Raw genomic sequence first — 20,077 nt, 5'->3', positions numbered from 1 at the left:
TGACACAATGGATGGATGGGTTGTGATAAGAGCTGTACGAGCCCCCAATAAAATGCTTAAAAATAAAAATGAAGTCTGCGGTTTGTCTGTGGGGACAGTTTTGCAGTGAGGGATATGACGGAGAGTGTGCCACTCGGGTAAAGGGAGAGCCCGGCGCCTTCCCATTCAGACGTTCTACAACGTGAGCCCCTCCCCTGCTGTGTCCTATCTCTCAGACACCCTGTGAATCATGGAAACAGGGGTGGCAGTCAAGCGGCGAGGAATGTGGATGCGGTGGAGAGATGCCAGGGGCCTGTGGCCAGGACGTGGGCAGTGAGGGTGGCTGGTGTGTATCATCGGTGAGAAGACAACTGACAGGAAACCCAGGTGTCAGCAGGGACAAAGGAGTCACAAAGGGGGCGTGAAATGGAACTTGGAACAGAGGGGCAGGGGGTGCTGCCCAGCCAGAGCCCTGGATAGGATTCAGGCAAAGCCAGGGACCAGAGCATCCAGGGTATTAAGGCTGAGACCTTCAGAGCAGCGAGCCTCTCCTGACACGTGGGGAGCCTGAGCCGGGGGAGCGACTGGGACATGCCTGTAAACGGAGGCAAGAGGTGCCAGGCTTCAGCAGTGCCTCTCAAATGATCTGTGGTTTTGTTCGTTTCCCATCCCTTCTGACTGATACGTTCAGAGAGTCAGGCGCCTTTGTGTGATGGTGCACGCGCCTGTCCCAGGTGACCTTCTTAGGGTCAGCCACCACTCGCAGAAGAGAGAAGAAAGCCACGCCATGCTCGGGTTCGGCCGTGCTCCAGGACCACTGCCTGGGTTCTAGCTGAAATCATCGATGAGCACAGAGCTAGGGAGAGTGCTGCGAACCTCGCAGGCAGGTTGGCCCCATGCGGAGGGATCAGCCCCAGAGTTTACACGCAATTTAGAGATCGTGACCGGCTCCTATCTGGTCATTCGCTTCCATTGTTCTGAGCCTGGACTCCGAGGAAGAAGACAAAAGGGGCAGGGGAGGGACATTCTGGCATTATTTTCTAGGGACATAAATACATACATAAAAATAACAAGCCTAGTCAATGGCGCTGGTGCTTCCCTAAAGGATTTCATTTCACTGGAATCCAGGATCAACACCCATGGAAGCAGCTGTCCACAAATCCAGTGAGGTATTGCCCTAGACAAACCTGCGACAACCTGCGACAAGAGACCTCTGGGCAGTGTGAAAAAGCAACGCAGACAGCCAAGCTGTCCCCGTGAGGAGGAGGGGGCGCCTGACCCAAGCCAGGGCTTTTAAAAAAAAGCATTTTATTGGGGGCTGGTACAATTCTTATGACAATCCATACATCCATCCATTGGGTCAAGCACATTTGTACGTTTGTTGCCATCATCATTTTCGAAACATTTTCTTTCTACTTGAGCCCTTGGTATCAGCTCCTCATTTTCCCCCTCCCTCCCCACCACCCCCTCCCTCACGAACCCTTGATAATTTATAAATTATTATTATTTTGTCATGTCTTACACTGTCCGACGTCTCCCTTCACCCACTTTTCTGTTGTCTGTCCCCCAGGGAGGGGATTATATGTAGATCCTTGTGATCAGTTCCCCCTTTTGACCCCACTTTCCCTCCACCCTCCCAGTATCACCACTCTCACCACTGGTCCTGAGGGGTTCATCTGTCCTGGATTCCCTGTGTTTCCAGTTCCTATCTGTACCAGTGTACATCCTCTTGTCTAGCCAGATTTGTAAGGTAGAATTGGGGTCATGATAGTGGGGGGAGGTGGGGGAGGAATCATTAAAGAACTAGAGGAAAGTTGTATGTTTCATTGTTGCTATGCTTCACCCTGACTGGCTCATCTCCTCCCCGTGACCCTTCTGTAAGGGGAGGCCCACTCGCCTACAGATGGGCTTTGGGTCCCCACTCTGCACTCCCCCTCATTCACAATGATATGATTTTTTTTGTTCTTTGATGCCTGCTACCTGATCCCATCAACATCTTTTGATCACACAGGCTGGTGTGCTTCTTCCATGTGGGATTTGTTGCTTCTGAGCTAGATGGCCCCTTGTTCATTTTCAAGCCTTTAAGACCCCAGATGCTATATCTTTTGATAGCCAGGGACCATCAGCTTTCTTTACCACATTTGCTTATGCACCAGCTTTGTCTTCAGCAATCGTGTAGGGAAGGTGAGCATCATGGAATGCCAGTTTAATAGAACAAAGTGTTCTTTCATTGAGGGAGTACTTGAGTGGAGGCCCAATGTCCATCTGCTACCTTAATACTAAACCTATGCGCATAGATCTATTTCCCCATCCTCATATATAACCATATTTACATCTGTACATGCCTGTATTTAGACCTCTATAAATGCCAAGCCAGGGCATTTTCAAGAGCCTCGTGTGATTGTGAAAGTTGGAAATGAATAAGCAGAACCAAATAGGAATTGATGCGTTTGAATGACAGCACTGGTGGAGAATATTCAGTATTGCACGGACTGCCAGAAGAACACGCACTGCTGTCTTGGAAGAAGTACAGGCAGAATGCTCCTGAGGAGCGAGGACAGTGAGACTTCCTCTCACGTCCTTCGGACGGGTTGGCAGGAGAGGCCAGTCCCTGGAGAAGAACAGCACGTTTGGTAAAGGCGAGAGTCAGCAAGAACGAGGCGGACCCTTTGGAGATGAACTGACCCAGTGGCTACAACAATAGACTCAGCACGGGCACAATGGTGAGGCTGGCGCAGGGCGGGCGGGGTTTCAATCCTGCTGTACACGAGGCCGCTGTGAGTTGGAACCAACAACAATACAGGCGCAAAGATGGAAGACTCCAACGGACTCTGGAGCTGCCAAATTGATCAATAAGTAGAGGGCTGAGAAATGAACATGAGCTTGCATGTGGCTGCAATGCTGTAACGGCTATGAAAATGGTCCCACATTTGCTGCACATTCCAGTGCAGGTCGCAGGCCAGCCCCGGCCCACCGGCCACGCTGGAATAGCAGACATAGATCTCAGAAGCATGCATGCATGCATGAAAGCAATGGTTGGCGCCTCTGTTACTGGGTACAGCATACCCCACCCCGTCCCCGTCATGCCGATGGTCGGATGGCTGACACGGCTCCGACCCCAGGGCAGGGAAGAGAAGCACTCCTCTTCTGACTTTGCCCCGTGGCCGGGACACCAAGGGTGACTCCATCCAAATGCCACCCAGGCCTGTGGGCCGTGGCGCTGGGTCATTGTGGCTGGAGCCGGGCAGAGGAAAGGAGGGCTGTACACTAAGGCGAGCCCCAACCCAAACCGCCGCCACGGGTCAGTCCCAGCGGCCCAGCCGGGGCACCTCTGCTCTCCAGAGAAACAAGACGAGAGATGGATTCTCTTGTGTAGCCCTTCCTCCTCACGGTGCCCCAAACATCCTCAACTCCCAGGAGTCCCAAGCCTCCATTTTCGGTTTGGTTTCTCTCGTTTCTCTTCTCCTTTCAGTCCACGGTTGTGAAGAGTCCCACAAGCAAACACGGCAGTTTCTAAGAGTGGCGCGGCACCGCCGAGGAACATTTCATCACAACATTAAAGAATTCATATCACTCTTAACTTTGCAGTTGGAGATGAGAACCCACCGTCGGTCGAGCTGGGACCTGCTGGAGGCCCCGACCCCGGTGGTGACACGACGGCTGGCTCTCCCTAGGGCTTTGAGAGACGCGAGAACCAAGACCTCCGTATGGCACTTTGCCGCAGAACTGAAGATCCTCGCGCGTAATCTTTTCCACCATCATCCCAATTTATCATCGGCCGCCCCAGCGCCATGTTTAAGCCGGCAATGTAAAATTCATGGCTCATTTCCTAACCTAAATATTGCTGCTGGAATTTTATTGACAATTTGTTGCTACATTCTCAGCAGGGCAAGTTTTTCCAAATTGAAATTAATTAAGAACTAGCTAAGAAATACAATGATGGGGGAAAGGTGGTCTAATTTGGCATGACTGTCAACAGAACACAAGTGACACGCACATCCCCATGCTGGCAGCGTCGTGCTGCTGCGGAAATGAAGGCAAGCCAAAGAAATTCTTCGGAACAGATAGGTAATCATATATGAATCATGTATGTTTTCTTTTCTTCTGCTTCTTTCTTAATTGACTCCTTCCAGCATCAGCCATCAGGAGAATATGCCAGCACGTGCGATAATAACGAACTCGAATCGTCTTTGATACTTAGCTGACTTTCAACCATAGGTTCACGTGTATTTTTTTTTTAATTTTGTCATAATGAGGTCTGTTTGTCAAGGTAGGAGAATAGAACACGTTGGATTTAATGTGATTACTTTGATTTATGACTTTCATATATTCAGTTATATAACGCGGGGCCTCCACTTTCATCTTGCTCGATCGTTGTGAGGTGCCATTCATAGATTTAAAAAAATAATAATACTTATTGTGTTGGTGGTGAAGGTCGGGACCTCACCTTAGGTCCCGATCAACAATCTGCCCCAAGACATGGGGTGCCATCTTCCCCCAGCCTCACACGCTCGCCGTTTCTCGTCTGGTGGCCCCCTTCCCTTCATCTAGTCTCCCTTTCCCCTTACCTGCCCGTCTTGGTCTTAAAGGGATTGCCGGCCACTGGGCTTTACCCTGGTGCTATTTCAGAGGAGCGTGATGCACACAGCTCACACATCTTCTATATGTGTGAGCTGCTTGGACAGGGACCTCAGGGGCTACTTTCCATTTGAGAGTCTCGTCACTTTTTATTGTTAGCGACCACCCCAGGAGATAGGTCAAAATGCCCCGCTGGGTTTTCAGGGCTGTCATCTTGACTGGGGCAGGTGGCCGGCTCTTTCTCCTACATAACCACGGGGTGAGTTCTAACTGCCTACCTTTCCATGAGCAGCCAAGTGCTGCTTCCCAGGAAGCCTTCCCGCACCCCCACCCACGCACAGAGTCCTGGTGGCTCTGTGGACCTAGGAGGAGTACGGCAAACCACAAGGCTGGCAGTTCAAATCTACCCGCTGCTCCTCAGGAGACAGATGAGGCTTTCTGCTCCTGTAAAGAGTTCTAGTCTCGAAAACCCCCAAAAGGCAGTTTTATCTGTCCTGTAGGGTAACTAAGAGTCAACCTGACTCAGTGGCAACAGGTTTGGGTTTATGCACACAATGTGTGTGTGTGTGTGTGTGTGTGTGTGTGTGTGTAGATAGATATAAATCTTGCTTGCTCTGAGCCCCACAAATTCTCAGATGGGTTTGGCCAGAACCCTACCTAGGGCCACATCCTAATGCCTCGCCCTACATAAATGTGCATTTAATGAGCACCAACTTATTGAAAGGCACCAGAGAATCAACCGAGGTATGCAATTGATAACTCCTGTTAGAAACTACAAGAGTCCACTAGCTCATAATGGGGCTCAGACAAACCAGTAGTCCAGCAACAAAACACTTCACAGATGTAGGATAGCATCGTGAATACACACACACACCAGCGTTTCATTCAATCGACCAGGCATGGGATCAGTACTGAGCAGCTTTGGGCAAATGCCTCATCCTCCAAGATGCTGGGTTACTCCTCTGTGAGATGGGGGTACTAACACTACCTACATCACAGTGCAATGAGAATTCACCGAGACAATGCATGCATCTTTGTCATCTATTTCTGTGAAACAAGTTACCCCAGAACTCAGTGGCTTAAACATAACAAACACCCATTGTTTCTCCCCTTATGAGGGTCAGTACCCCAGGTGTGCCTGTGCTGGCTCAGGTCTCTCCTGAGGTTGCGGTCAGAATGTCAGGAGGGCTGCATTTATCCGAAGGCTTGGCCGGGGCGGAGCCTCCCCTTCCCAGGGGGCCTGCTCACCTGCCTGTGGGCAGGAGCCCTCAGCCAGTGGCTGGCTGTATGCAGGTCCTTGCCCTTCAGCTCACCACACGGGCCTGAAGATGTGTGATTGAGTCTTCTCCGCGTTGTGGCCGATGTTCCTAAAGTCAGGGACCCACAAGCGAGCAGAGGAAGCCATAGTGCCTTTAGGGACCTCATGTCTGGAATCACACCCCATCATTTCAGCAAGTCGAGAAACCCAACTCGCCCTCCAGGGAAGAGAACTCGGTCCCATCTCTTGAAGGAAGCAATCGCTAAGGCTTTGTGGGGGTGTTTTGAGGCCACGTCAGCCCATCAAGGCTCAGTGTAGGTGCCGTGGTCATTTCCATGTGTCGATTTCATTTGGAAGTTATACGAGCGCTCTGCCTCTCTTGCTGACAATTGCTTTCCAGAAGGACGCCACGGCATCATCGTTCTTCCCATTTTACAGATGAGGAAACTGAGGCTCCAAGAAGAGTCACACAGACCGAGGGGGAGTTGGAACCCAGCCCCTTGCTGGCTGGGAGGACAGCGGTGAGCTGGGCTACTTCTGGTGTGGCTTCCAGGAGAGGTGGGGCTTTGAGTCCCTCATTCCTGACCCAGGTCACAGAGGAAGGCTCAGAGGCTGGGACAGGAGGAGAGAGGCATGCAGGAGGCTGGAACGAGACAGGGTGTGCCTGGCACTGAGAAATCGCCACTCGGGCATGAAGTGTTGAGGGATGAGGGTGGAGAGGGGGTGACAGAGAGACCTGGGTTGGTGTGGGGCAGGACTTGGGGACAAGCCAATGCAAGTCATTCACCACACCTGAGGTTCCCGGCAGAGAGACTAAACGGTTGGGTGGGTTCTGCGGGATGTGGCGAAAGGGCCCCCTTGGAGACAGGGACAGGCTTCTCGTCCCCACAGAGAAGGCAGTGAAGCTTAAGGACAAGGCCAGGTTCAAACCCTGACTCCTTCACTCCCAGGCTGTGGACTCTTGGGGAAATGCTAACCCTCTCTGAGTCTCTGCTTCTGCAAGGACAGCACAACAGTGGTTTCCAGGGCTGCCCCAACCCCCACCTTTTTGCCTCCCACCCACTTGTGGTCAAGCGTGCCCAGCTCAGAACAGCCCCGTGTCTGTCAAGGTCTAACTTTGCTTCATGGGGTTTTCAATGGCTGTGAACTTAGACTAGATCGCCAGGCCTTTCTTTCGAGGTGCCCCTCGGTAGACTCCAACCTCTGGGTTTGCACCACCCAAGAACTTTGCCCACAGCCAGTATAAACACTTCTCTGTCAGGATGCCTCTAACCTGCTCTGTTAGTCTCTGGAGCTGTGCCGACGAAGGGAGTGACCGCTGGCCCCGAGGGCCTTCTGAAATTCAAGTGTTAATTTGTAGAAATGAAATAAAATTCAAAATTCACTTTCACGGCCCCGCTCGCCAAGCTTCACGTGCATCATGGCCACATAGGACTGAGTGCCACTCAGCCTGGTCTGGGCAGGCATGTGGGATGCTCTCCTGGACATTGCTGATCACGAACCGCTGTCTAAGGGAAACCACACGTGATGCTTCAGTGTTCCAGGAGCCACATTAAAAAAGCAAAACGGAACAGCAGAAATTACTTTTAATAACATATTTCACTTAACCCACTGTGTCCAATAGTTCCTAAATATTGTTTCAACATGTAACTAATATTGAGAAAAACTATTAATGAGAGATTTTTACATTCTTTTTCCCCCCTTCTTCTTAATAAGCCTTCCAGACCTGGTGTGTGTTTTACAGAAATGGCCCATCTCAGTTCTGACTAGCCACATTTCAGGGGCTCAGTAGGCCCACGTGGCCAGGAGCCACCACGTGGAAGATAGTGGGGCATGCAGGCCTGGGTGGAGTTCTGTGTCCTGTGTGACCTTGGACAAGGTATTCCCTCTCTCTGGGCCTCAGTGCTCTTATCTGTCAGCTGGCCACGCTGTCCCACGAGTGTGTATGCATAGTGTGAGGCTGAGAGTCTCTATGTGATGATGTCGTTGGGTGGCATCGTGTCTATTTTGTCCCATAGGGATCCCATGTGACAGAACAGAAGAGCCCCGGGCCGCAATCTTTAGGGGACTAGATCTCCAGGTCTTTCTCTCTGAGCCACCAGGTGACTTTGAACCCCTGACCTTTGGGTTAGTAGTGAATGCCTAACTGCTGCACTCTTTTCATATGATGACCTTATACTCTGCTATTGGGCGGGCCTGGGCGACAGCCAGGTGATAATGTTACCTAGTAGGATGGTTGTCTGTACCTGGAGGGCGCTGGCAGGGCGCTGCCCCTCCCCTTTCCCACCTGGCCCCAGCCCCTGACTGAGCTCCCCTTTCCGTCTGCGGCTCAGCTGCGGTCAGACAGGCGAGAGGTTGCTCTGTCTCCAGGCCCAGCTCTGGGTGGTGACTCAGGCCCAGCAAACATTTCCAGGCCTGAGGCTGCTGGTGGCTCAGAAATCCATCCCCTGGGAACTGGGTGGGACGAGGGGCAGACCAGTGTGGGGTGGGGGTGGGGGGATGTTCTCGGCTGGGAACAAGACCTGCTGATCATGCCACCTGCAACCTGGGGTTCGTTATTTTCCCTCCCTGAGCCTCAGTTTCCCAACTGGACCATGGGCAAGTAGCACCTGGTGGATGTCAGAGCCCTTCTATGGCATCTGTGTAGGTGGTGATGGAGCCTCTGAACTACTAGGTCTGACTCAGAGATGGGGGCCCAGCAGAGGTTCCCGTCCTGTGTGTCTACACACACACACACACACACACACACACACACAATCTGGGGACGCTGGAGCAGAAGGTCCCGTCACTCACCACACGCTGCAGGAAAGGCGAGTCTAGAACCCAGCATCCTGTCCCCACGGGCCTGCCATCCCCTTCTCCTACAGAGGAGGGCAAGTGGCACATGCTTACAGTGTCCCGACTCCAGAGACGTTGTTTGTCATCATCCGCCGTGTGACCTGTAACAAGCGTCTTTACTTGCCCCTTTCTTCTCACCCAGAACAGGGGCATATCAGCACACGCCTGCTAGGATTGTTTTGAACCGAGAGACGCTCCCAGTCCCAAAGTAGGACGCCTGAGGCCAATTGTCAATTGCACCCAATGTCCTGGAGGAATTCTCGCCACTGGTCTCCCTAACACGCTGTGCAGCCCTGAAGTGGTCAGGCTCCTTCTGGGGATCTCTGTTCTCGTTTCTAGAATCAGGGGAGTGGAGCAGCTGAGGGCAAGCTCGTCCACATGGAGAACTCCCAGGCCCCGTGCACAGTTCACCTCCATATCCTGATGCTACTTCTGGGCAACACGATTCAGGGGCCTTTGTGAAGGCTGAACTTACTCTCACAAAGCCCCTTCCCACTCTGAGACCCCAGATGCCTGGTCCCATCTGGGTACAGAAGGAAAATGCACCAGGAGACCTGAGTTCTCATCCTGACACTTCCCTGACCCACCAGGAGCCAGCCCCTGCTCCACGGACCATGGGCAGCAGGGCTTGGACTTTGGCAGCAGGCCATGCTCACCCTGGCTGAAGTGCTGCTGGGGCATCAGTCGCAGTCTCCTGGGAGAAGTCGGGGGATGGAGGTGGAAAGGGGTACAGCCTGCAGGGAGAACGCAGGGCTGGGTGCCTCAGTAAGCATCCTCAGAGCTCAGCACAGGCAGCTAATACGATGATCACCATCTCAAGGAGTAGAGAGGCCTTAGATTTTGAACCATCACTGATCATGCTCAGGCCTCTTTTGCCTGGGTTCTAAGTCTGGCTCACAGAGGAGAGAGACCTGCGTTGTGGTCACCAAATCCATAAACTCCTAAATGCACATCTTATAATTCAGAAAATTGACACATTTTATATGTCACCACCTCCTGGAAGCCTGCCTGTTTTCCATCATCCTCTCTCCTTTTTACTGATCCATCTCTCCTTCCTTCCTTCCATCCATCACTCATCCTTCTATCCATCCACCTACCCACAGACTCAGTAAATACTGGGCTACCTCCTTGTACCTGGTCCTGTTGAAACATGAACCAATTCAAATCACTGCCATCTAGTTGATCCCGACTCATAGCAACTCTATAGGGCAAGGTAGCACTGCTCCTTTGTGTTTCCAAAACTATAACTCTTGATGGGTATAGAAAGCCTCATCTTTCTCCCAAAGAGCAGCTGGTGGTTTTGAACTGCTGACCATGTGGTTAGCAGCCCAACATAAAACCACCATACCATGAGGGCTCCTCAAATGTGAACCAGTTCCATCTTTACTCTTCGGAAGCTCCACCCTTATCCTAGAACCTTCTAGAGAGCTCAGGTACTCCTGGCTCGGTGGCTTTTTCTTTTCACATGCAGGAATCCTTAAAGAATGAGACCTATTCCTTACCTTTCTGAGTGTTCCCCAGCCCAATGCCCAACCTGGGGCCTGGTCTTTCTACGAGATTGTGTTTGAGTGGCGGCTGCTCTCCCAGCACCCAGAGCTCCCCACCCAGCTCCCCACCCCGCTGCACCTCTGTTCCTGGGAAGCCATAGAAACAGCTCTTTCAAACAGCAGGAGGGAGGCGGGCTGGTAGCCAGCGGGCCAGGTGAGCGGTCACAACGATGCCTCTGTGAACATGAAGATGTAAGAGAGCATCCAGCATCTGTAGGCACAGTGTCCTGACCTCTCACCATGGGGCTCCTTGCAGTTTGCAGAGCGGTCCCCACTCCCCGGTGCCTTTCATCTTCCCAGCAAGGCCCCTGCTATAAGGAAACTGAGGCTCTGAAAACCACAGTTCCACACACCCCCAACCCCCCCCACCCCTACACACACACACAGTCACACTGAGTCAATGGCTGAGTCAGCATTGGAACTTGGTCCTCCTGACATTAAAGCTGGTGCCTTTTCAGCCTTATCGTTGCAACAGACAAGCTTCAAAGGAGCCTGGCCTCAGGGGTGGGGCCAACCGGCCGCCAAGCCCAACACTGGGGAGTCTCTAGAGAGATGGAGCCACCTTAGCTAAGGCAATTTCCCGCCATCCTATCCTGGCCTGCAGCTTCCTCTGCTGCAAAGTGGGAGAGCTTTGAGGCACCCCTAAGAACGAAACTCTGAGCAGATGATGTGGGGAACAGTCTGTGGAGAAAGGCCAACAACTGTAAGCCAGGCCCCTTCCCCCAGGACCTCGGCCATGAGCCGGGCTGTCTCACTCTCAAGAAGCAGTGGGTGGCTCTCAGTAGTGATTCTCACGGTTCACAGATGCCTGGATAGCTGTTGACTAGCTCACTCCAGTGCCAGGGGGAACCCTGGTGGTGTAGTGGGTTACATGTTGGACTGTGAACCGCAAGGTCAGTGGTTTGAAACCACCAGCTGCTCTCCAGGAGAAAGACGAGGCTTCCTATTCTTATAAAGAGTTCCAGTCTCAGAAACCCACGAGGGCTCTTCTACCCTGTCCTGCAGGGTTGCTGTGAGTCCAGGCGGACTCAACGGCAGTGAGTTTTGTTTTGTTTTTGTTTTTCAGTGCCAGGAAGGTTCTTGGGCCACTCCAGCCATCAATTACTCAGTACTTTTCAGGCCTGGCCTCTGCCTGAGGTCTGCACCGGAAGGGCCCTCCATGTAGAGGGCCATGAACTAGCAGGGGATGATGGTCACAGGTGGCCCCTAGTGACAGACACTCTGTGCATGTCCTCATTCCATACTCCTAACAACCATGCAAAGGAGGCCCTGATGGCGCTGGTGAGCAGCTAACTGCAAGATTGTCGGTTCAAACCTGCCAGCCGCTCCTTAGCTGAAAGATGAGGCTGTCTTCTCGCATACAGATTTCCAGCCTTGGAGACCCTCTACATCAGTGGTTCTCTGCCTTCCTCGTGCCGCAACCCTTTCCTACAGCTCCTCGTGTGGGGGTGACCCCCAACCGTCACATTAGTTTCCTTGCTACTTCATCACTGTCATTTTGCTACTGTGATGAATTGGGCGGCCCCTGTGAAAGGGTTGTTTGACCCCCCACAGGTTGAGAACCGCTGCTCTACAGGGTCGCTATGAGTCGAAATCTACTCAATGGCTGTGGGTCTGATTTGGGAACAGCTGTGAAAGAATCCGACCCATTTTTTCCAGTGAATAAACTGAGACCCCGAGTGCTCCGGATGACCGGGGATTGGAACACCCATCTCCTTCCACTCCTGAGGGCTGCCGTGCAAACCCAGGAGGAAAATGGAGGAAACAGAGGCCGTGCCACCTGCCCGCCACGGAGCCTCCAGGGAGGGAGTGTGACTCCTGCAGGATGCCTGGAAGAGGAGGAGTGTGACTGGGTCCTTCGGGGATGGGATGGATTCGGGCAGGCCGGGTGGGAATGTGGTCCTGAGCGGAGCCGAGTGTGATGGGAGCTTGGAGGTGAGGATGGCGGCTTAGCTGGTACATGGAGGCAGTCAGTGGAGATGAGGCAGAGGAGGCCGGTTACCTCCTGTTCCTGAGGGGCCTTGAATGCCGGGCCAAGTTGGTTGTATGTACCACGGGCCGGGGAATGCAGGTGGGGGTTAGGGGACCGGTTGACAGGGACAGTGTGGGTCCAGTGAGAACTCTTGAGCAGGAAGGAGCTGTCGGAGGTGGAGGGCTTCAGGGAAACTCTTCAGCGGCCATAAGGTTAAGAGCAGGGAGGTAGAGAAAGCAGCTGGGAGTTGAGGAGCTCCATTCACCCGCTTGGGCTTTGCACAGAGTCTCCCTCTGACGTCCAGTAATGGAGGACATTGGCACTTACACTGGACCAGGCCCAGCGCTAAGCACTTTGTGGGCACGATCATTTCTGGGACACCACGACCCTAAGAGGTAGCCTCTTAGGAACCCACAGCAGCAGTGCTCCAGAATGACAGCAGAAGGGAACTCTTGAAAATAAGAAGCCAGATCCTCCCTGCCCCTCAAGGATGGTCACTGAGTAGAGCAGGGGATCAGTGGCCCAAACGTCCTGCCTCTGGCCACCTCTGTTCTGAAGGTGCTTTGGAGGCATGCATTAACCTCCAAGGCCGCCAGGTGGCAGTCAGGAGACTGACTGCCTAGAGCCACTGCCCAGTCCACACTCCATCAGTCACAAAGCCCAGCAAGCTAGGTCTATCCGTGAGCAATCAGACACAGTAATACTTCGGGTGACTCTCCCCTCCTGGCCCAAGTGCTCAGAGGAGGACCTGGGGCAGAGCAGGGTCTACAGGGACCCTCAGGTGAGGAGGACCAAGCTGATTGCTGTGTGGTTTAATAACCTGCACTGAAATCGTGCACCAAACCCAAAACAAACTCACTGCCATCGAGTCAATGCTGACTCAGTGTGACCCTCTAGGACAGGGTAGACCTGCCTCTGTGGATTTCCAAGACTGAAGCTCTTTGTGGGAGTAGAAAGCCTCCTCTTTCTCCAAAGGAGTGGCTGGTGGTTTTGAACTGCTGCCCTTGCGGTTAGCAGCCCACCACCACACCACCAGGAATCGTGCACAACCATCCCAAGACCATTTCTGAGAATTTGTATCAGCTCGGAGACATGGGTGTCCCACAGCTGTTAGTACGGTTGGTCAAGCCCATTCTGACTCATAGCGAGCCCTATAGCACAGAGTAGAACTGTAATCCTTCCTGGAGTAGATCTCTTTGCCCACAGAGCTGCTGGTGGGCTTGAACCTCTGACCTTTGGGTTAGAAGAGAGGACACAGTCCTGTACACACAGCAGCAATCTGTTGCTGTGAGCTCCTTTGGGGTCCAGCCCTGGCTCCTGAGGACCCCTGTGCACAGTGGGGTTGGAATATGATGACCCAGAAGGCTTTTGCTGGCTCATGCTTTGGAAGCAGCTCACCAGAACTTTCTTCCTAGTCTCTTTTAGTCTAGGCTGCACTGGAGCCTCTTCGGTATCAGAGTAACATACAAGCCTGCTGACAGGTGGTTGCATGTGAGGGGCGGTGGCCAGCACACAACCTGTCACAGCAAAATTATAGTTACATTAAAAATACATTAGTCATGTAAAAATATACATTAGTAGGGCATATTTTACATTAAAAATAGACACACACATATACAGGTGCCTTCAGCCGCTGGGGAATCAAACGAGCAGTGTTTACCCAGGGACATAGTTCAGAAAGGTTAGACCAAAAGGAGGGATGGAAACTGGACACCCAGGAGGGAGACAGGATCCCCGGCGTCTCACTGCAGGGACTGTGATCGATGAGCTGAAACCAATGGTGAAAGGACTGTTGCATGGAAAACCCGACCGGTTCTGTGAACCTCCCCCCACTTCACCAGCAGAGTTCAAAAAAGAAGGAAATAAAAACACGCAGGCCTAGAAATGCCTGGAAGGAGTGAGACCGATGACCTCACCATGACCCCCTGGGACTGGGCGAGATTAGGGTGGGTTATCAAGTGCCTCCTTGAAGCTTCCATCTCACCTTCCTGTTTAATAACGAGTGTGCTCTTCCACGTGACGGGGACAACTTTCCTTCCAATGAAGCGATTTCTGATCTTTCAAATGTCACCTCCTCTGGGAAGCCCTCCTTCCTTCTTCTCGTCCGGCGCCCCCTGAGGGTTTGCACAACCTTTATTGAGGAGAATCTCTCACTCGGCAGGGGATGATTTTTGCTGCCCATGTCTACTCCTAGCCGCTAGCCACACAAGCACTTGAAATGTGTCTCCTGAGAATTGAGGCGTGCAGAAATATAAAATGCATGCCCTCGCTTACTGACTTGCCAAGCCCCACCCACTGCTATGATGTCCGTTCTGCTTGACAGAGACCCTAGGTAGGGTTTCCAAGGCTGTGGGTCTTTCTGGGAGCAGCTTGCCTCAGCTTTCTCAAGAGCAGCAGTTGGTCAGTGGTTTTGAAACTTCTGACCTTGTGGATTAGCAATCCAGTGCGTAGCCCACAGGGCTCCTTTTCAAAGACGTACTATGGAAAAACAGAGACTGTCAGCTCGCTCATAAATTATACCTGAAAGGCTCCTCTTCTGGGTAGGTGGGGTAATATGAACTTCACTGGCTTTTTTTGTTCTTCAGTGTGACTACCGGAAGGAGAGATGGATTGGCACGGTGGCTGTCACACGGGCTGCAGCGTAGGAATGACTGGGAGGGTGGCGCAGAACAAGGTGGTGCTTCGTTCTGCTGTGCACAGGGTTAGAGGAGATGGGCCAGAACCTGCCACTTAGCGGCAACTCGATGGCACCCAAGGACCACAGCTAGAAAAGGGTGAGCTGTGTGTGCAGGGCCGGCAGGACAGTACTGTTGGTCTGTGAGCTTCAGGAAGGTGCACCTGTGGCTCTCCCAGCCGAGAGGGGAAGGGACCCTGGGCTGGGAGTTCTGAGTACTCTGAGAGGTGATGGCTGTTCTCTCTCTCTCTCTCATCAAAACACCCTTCTCCTTGGGGAGGCCCCTCACGTCCCTCCCAGAGAAAGCCGAGGCGGCCCAGAGCTCGATGGCTCCCCTGCCCCCTCTAGATAAGGACACAGCCCCAGCACGACGCTGAGATGATGGGAGGGTCAGGGATGACAGGGGTTGCAAGAAATCACTTCATGTTACCGCTGTGGCAAGTGGGACCCAGAGAGGGCGAGTGTCCTGTCCAACGAAACGTCACACAGCCAGTTCCTGGAGGGGTAGGGCATAGGCGAGGGGTATAGAAGGGCAGCCGGCTCCATGGACCAGGAGGGCGGTATCAGGAACTAATCCTCGGGCTGCCCTCAGATCTAGCTCGGCCAAACTCAGCTGCTCCCCCGAGCTCAGATCAATCTAGCTCGCACCCCTTCTCTGCACACCCCCAGCTGCTGGCTGCACTTCAGCTACAGGGTATAGACCGCCCCAGCCTGCTCCCATCTCAGGCCTACCCATTAGCCAATTCTTCTCCCTGGAGCACACTTCCCACAATGCATTCCTCCCTATCCACTCTCTGCTGTCCTGTCTCCTGCTCTGAGAGGCCTTGCCCATGCCCCTCGCCAGAGTAGCCTCCTCCCCTCTGTCATTGGCTGTCCCCTCTTACTGTCTTCCTACCCTGTTAAGCGGGTCTCAACCTGTGGGTCACGACCCTTTTGGGGGGGTTGAACGACCCTTTCACAGGGGTCGCCCAATTCATAACAGTAGCAAAATAACAGTGATGAAGTAGCACGAAACTAATTTAGTGGTTGGGGGGTCACCACCACAACATGAGGAACTGTATGAAAGGTTGGCAGCATGAGGAAGGTTGAGAACCGCTGACTTAACATTACCTGAGTCATCTTGTCCCTGTGGACGTCCACCCCACCCCCCACCCCCCTGTCGGTGGGTCATACTGTGGTGGCTGGCATCTTGCTCCGACGCTGGGAGCTATGGCATTGGTATTTCACACACCAGCAGGGTCCCTCATGGTGGACAGGCTTCAGTGGAGCTTCCAGACAGGCTAGGAAGAAAGGTCTGGAGTTCTACTCACCAGCACGAGTCGATGCAAAGCCTAGAGATCGCAGCAGAGGAGTTGTCCAATGCGCTCCTAGAGCTGAGCCCCTGGGTTGAAGGCAGTCACCATACACAGTGGCCTCACCAAGGGAGGACAGCATCCCGAGGTCGAGAAGATGGCGTGGGGCTGGGCAACATTTCCTCTACTGAACAGAGTCACCATGAGCCAGAGTCAGGTCGGTAACCGACCGCAAGATCAGCAGTTGCAAATGACCAGCCGCTCTGCGGGAGAAATAGGAAGCTTTCTACTCCCTTAAGGGAGTACAGCCTCCGAAAGCCACAGGGGGTGTTCTACCCTGTCCTGCAGGGCCGCCGTGAGTCGGAATCCACTGGACGGCAGTGAACAGCAAGTGTGGGCTCCAGGAAGGGAGTGCTCTGCCGATGCTCACCAACTCAAACCTGATTGGAAAAACCCTAGACATCTCAGGTCGCTGCCGCCGACCTCCAGATGGACACACACAACGCCTACCACTGGACCCAGGACAAGGACCCTCACCTTTGGGGTTTCAATCTCCCCTCCTGACAAACGGGGCTTCCCTTGCTGCAGGCTGGCTCGCAGGAAGGGGAGGCTTGTTGAATTAGCATCAGAGTTGATGGGTGTGAACGCTGCTTTGTAAACTGTTAAAGCGTGATTGCAAATGCAAGGAGCTGTTGCCATTAGACACACGGAGCTGACGCTACCTCTTCCCCTGCCAAGGAGGGCTCTGGGTCAAGCGCCCTCTGGGGCTCCTGGCATGGGGTGGATTGTGCTGCAGTCCGGAGCTGTCTGCAGGCGGCACACAGTCAGCAGGGGGTGGAGAGATAAGATACAGGCCAGAAACAGCCAAACACCCAGCCAAACCAGCAGCGAGTGCGGCTGGCTATCCAGCCGGAAGCAGAGGTGAAGTGCCAAGGGGTAGGAGAGGGGCGAGGCCTGGGTCCATTAGGCTCTTGGTGGGGGTAGGGGCGGGGCTGAGTCCAAGTCATTAGCATGGAGGGCAACCAGGTGGAGGGCACAACTGGGGGCAAAGGCCCTGCTGAAGGCAGTTGACACAGAGACCAGAGGAGGGGCCTGGCCAGCTTGCCAAGGCCAGCCACCTAGAGTTTTCCCAGTGGGGAACACTGTCATGTTTAGGCAGAAGTTTAGGTGGGACGGAGCGGGGCTTGATTTTTATAAGAGCATTTTTACCACTATTGTGTTTCAGCCAAGAAAGCATTCTGGACCACTGAGTGACTTGTTTCTCTCCTGGGCCTCAGTTTCCTTCTCTGTGAAATCAGACCTGGAAAGTTAACCAGATGACCCCTAGAAATCTAATTTGTCCAGGGGAGGAAGAAGGACCAGGGCTGAAGTGGTCAGATCTAAGTTGGAACCTAAACTGGGACTTGCTGGACGGGCTGAGAAAAAAACCAAACTCACAGCCATCAAGTGGATGCTGGGTCACAGTGACCATAGAGGACAGGGCAGAAAGTCCCCCTGTGAGTTTCCGAGAGTAGAAGCCCCTGTCTTTCTTCAGCAGAGCTGGCTGGCGGTTTCGAACAGGTGACTTTGCGGGTCACAGCCCAAGGGTAACCACTACACCACCAAGTCTCCTTGCTGGGCCTGGACTGACCGCTTATCTAGCCCTCGGGCTCACAGAGGCAAAGGGATGAAGGGGGTCGGTGGGTCTGTAAAGCTGAGCCCAGCACCTGGTTGGTGTGACTAGTTGCCATTTAAAGTTGATCAGATTCGAGGCAACCCGCTGTCTGCAGAACAGACAGATCACCAGGCCTGGTTGCCAAACTCCTCTAAATGGGTTCGAACCACCAGCCTTTTGGCTAGTAGTCTTGCCCTAAAAAAACACACCCCAAACCATTGCTATAGAGTAGCCACCAACACCTGGGGAGACACCAACACTGTGTAATAGACCAGAACGACTCTATGCAGTTTTCTTAGCTATAATCAGAGGTGGAACTCAGCCGGTTGGCACCAGTGCCGCAGAACCCATACCTAACTTTTGGTTGAGTTTGGTGAACAGGTTGTTAAAATGGCACTTGTGATCAGGATTCTCTTACGGTGGGCAGCTACAAATTTACATTCCTATTTTAATGTTTTCCGTACAACAGCGTATTCTAAGCGTCCATCGTAGTATTTGTTCCATCAATGGGATAAAAAATTAGAACTATACTTGTAATAAAAGCAAAGAATACTGCAAGTGAGGATGCCGATCAAGAAGCAATATGGAAATATCCTAAATAACAGTTTTGTTGTTTTTATCGGGTATTGTTTAATATTTTTCATTAATATTTTAAAAATGTTCTTATGACATAATTGAACTCTGTGTACCTTTTCTATTGTCCTTATTTATTAGCTGTGTGAAATCATACACTACCTTTCGGTATATCGCTTTTTAAACGTAAAACAGTCATGAGGGCAGCAAATGGGTTGTTAGAGTATTTGAACCCACCACTGGCCATCATCCTTGTGGGATTGGCTCACCAGCCCTTTCTTCTGTGACGGCCACTCAGCTCACTGCCAGCCAGTCGGTGCCTACTCACGGCGTCCCTATAGGACAGGTTAGAACTGCCCTTGTGAGTTTCTGAGACTGTAACCGTTTGCAGGAGTAGAAAGTCCCATCTTTCTCCTGAGGAGTGACTGGTGGTTATGAGAGGCTGACCTTGCGGTCAGCAGCCCACCGCGTACCCACTAAAGCATTGGGGGAGCTCACGCTGCTAGCCTCGAGAAGAGCGTAAACCATGTGCGTCACCCAAGGACCTTATTGTGCCTGGTACCAGGTCCTCCAACGGCAGCCACTTCTGTGCCTATTTCGAGTCATAAGGGGATGGATGCGTGGTGACGGGCTCCATAAACATTTCTCGGATTGGGTGGGAACTGGACACCTGGCTGTGCTAGTGCTGTCCTTCCCGAAGAGTCTCTGGGAAAGCTGGGAGCAGTTCTGTCCAGGAGAGGAAGTCCTGACCCAGGACAGGACAATCCCAGGGCCCCTGGGCCCCTGAAAGGTCTGACAAGCAGGAACTAAAAATGAAGGCTGTCTGTCCCAGTGAATCTTAACCCTGAAGAAGAGTCTGGAGGCATAAAAAACAGAGGGCCCTCCACTTGCCTCCTCTCCCCTTGTTCACGTCTCTTGCTCTCTACCAGGCAGTCCTTCCAGCCTGCAAGGCCACCTCCTCCAGGTGGCCTTCCAGGATCACACTTATTTCAGTGGGACTCCCAAGGGGTGGGTGGGTGACCCCAATTTTCCAAGCCTTCTGTGGGGTCTCTGAGTCTGTGGTGCCATGCTCTTGGTAGGGACTGTAAGGTGGACATGTGGAAGGGGGTTGCAGGGGCATTTTGAAGGTTTGTGGGATGAAGAGACAGGAGGGCTAGGGGTGGCAGAGACCACACTGAAGCTGCCCGATCCCAGGGATGTTTTGCCTATTGGGGGTGCAGGTCCCAAAGGCCAGAACCTGGCTTGGGTGATCCCAAGGACCCCTGCGAGCGCAGCCTCAACTAGCTTGCTAATGAATACGCTGATGACAGCTGTCAGTGGTAGCTTGGCCCCTGGGGGGTGCAACATGGGGTTGTGTCCTCTCTAAGGCCTTGCACAAAACCGGGGCTGCTCAGCCAGATCCATTCCAAAACATGGGTGACACCCCACATAGTGCATTCAGAACCAGCTCACCAGAGGAGAGCGTTTCCCTATGCAGAGAGACGGGTCTGCAGGGAGGGGCAGGTGGGCTTGTTCAGAACAACAAGGCCTGGAGAGGAGGCCTAAGGTCCGTGTTGTCAGAACCTGGCCCACCCCTGCCCGAGAGCCCCACTACCCACGGCCCTCTGGTCAGCGCCAAGGCCCACTCTCCCTGGCCGAGGCCCCAACCCAGCCCTGGCGCCTGGGAAAGCCGCCTGTTTTGTTCCCAGCTCGCCGCCACCACCACCACCCTT

This window comes from Echinops telfairi, unplaced genomic scaffold (assembly GCF_000313985.2).
Source record: "Echinops telfairi isolate 266 unplaced genomic scaffold, ASM31398v2 ScPeMD7_7457;HRSCAF=8495, whole genome shotgun sequence".
NCBI classification, from domain to species: domain Eukaryota; kingdom Metazoa; phylum Chordata; class Mammalia; order Afrosoricida; family Tenrecidae; genus Echinops; species Echinops telfairi.
This window is presented reverse-complemented; position numbering follows the sequence as displayed.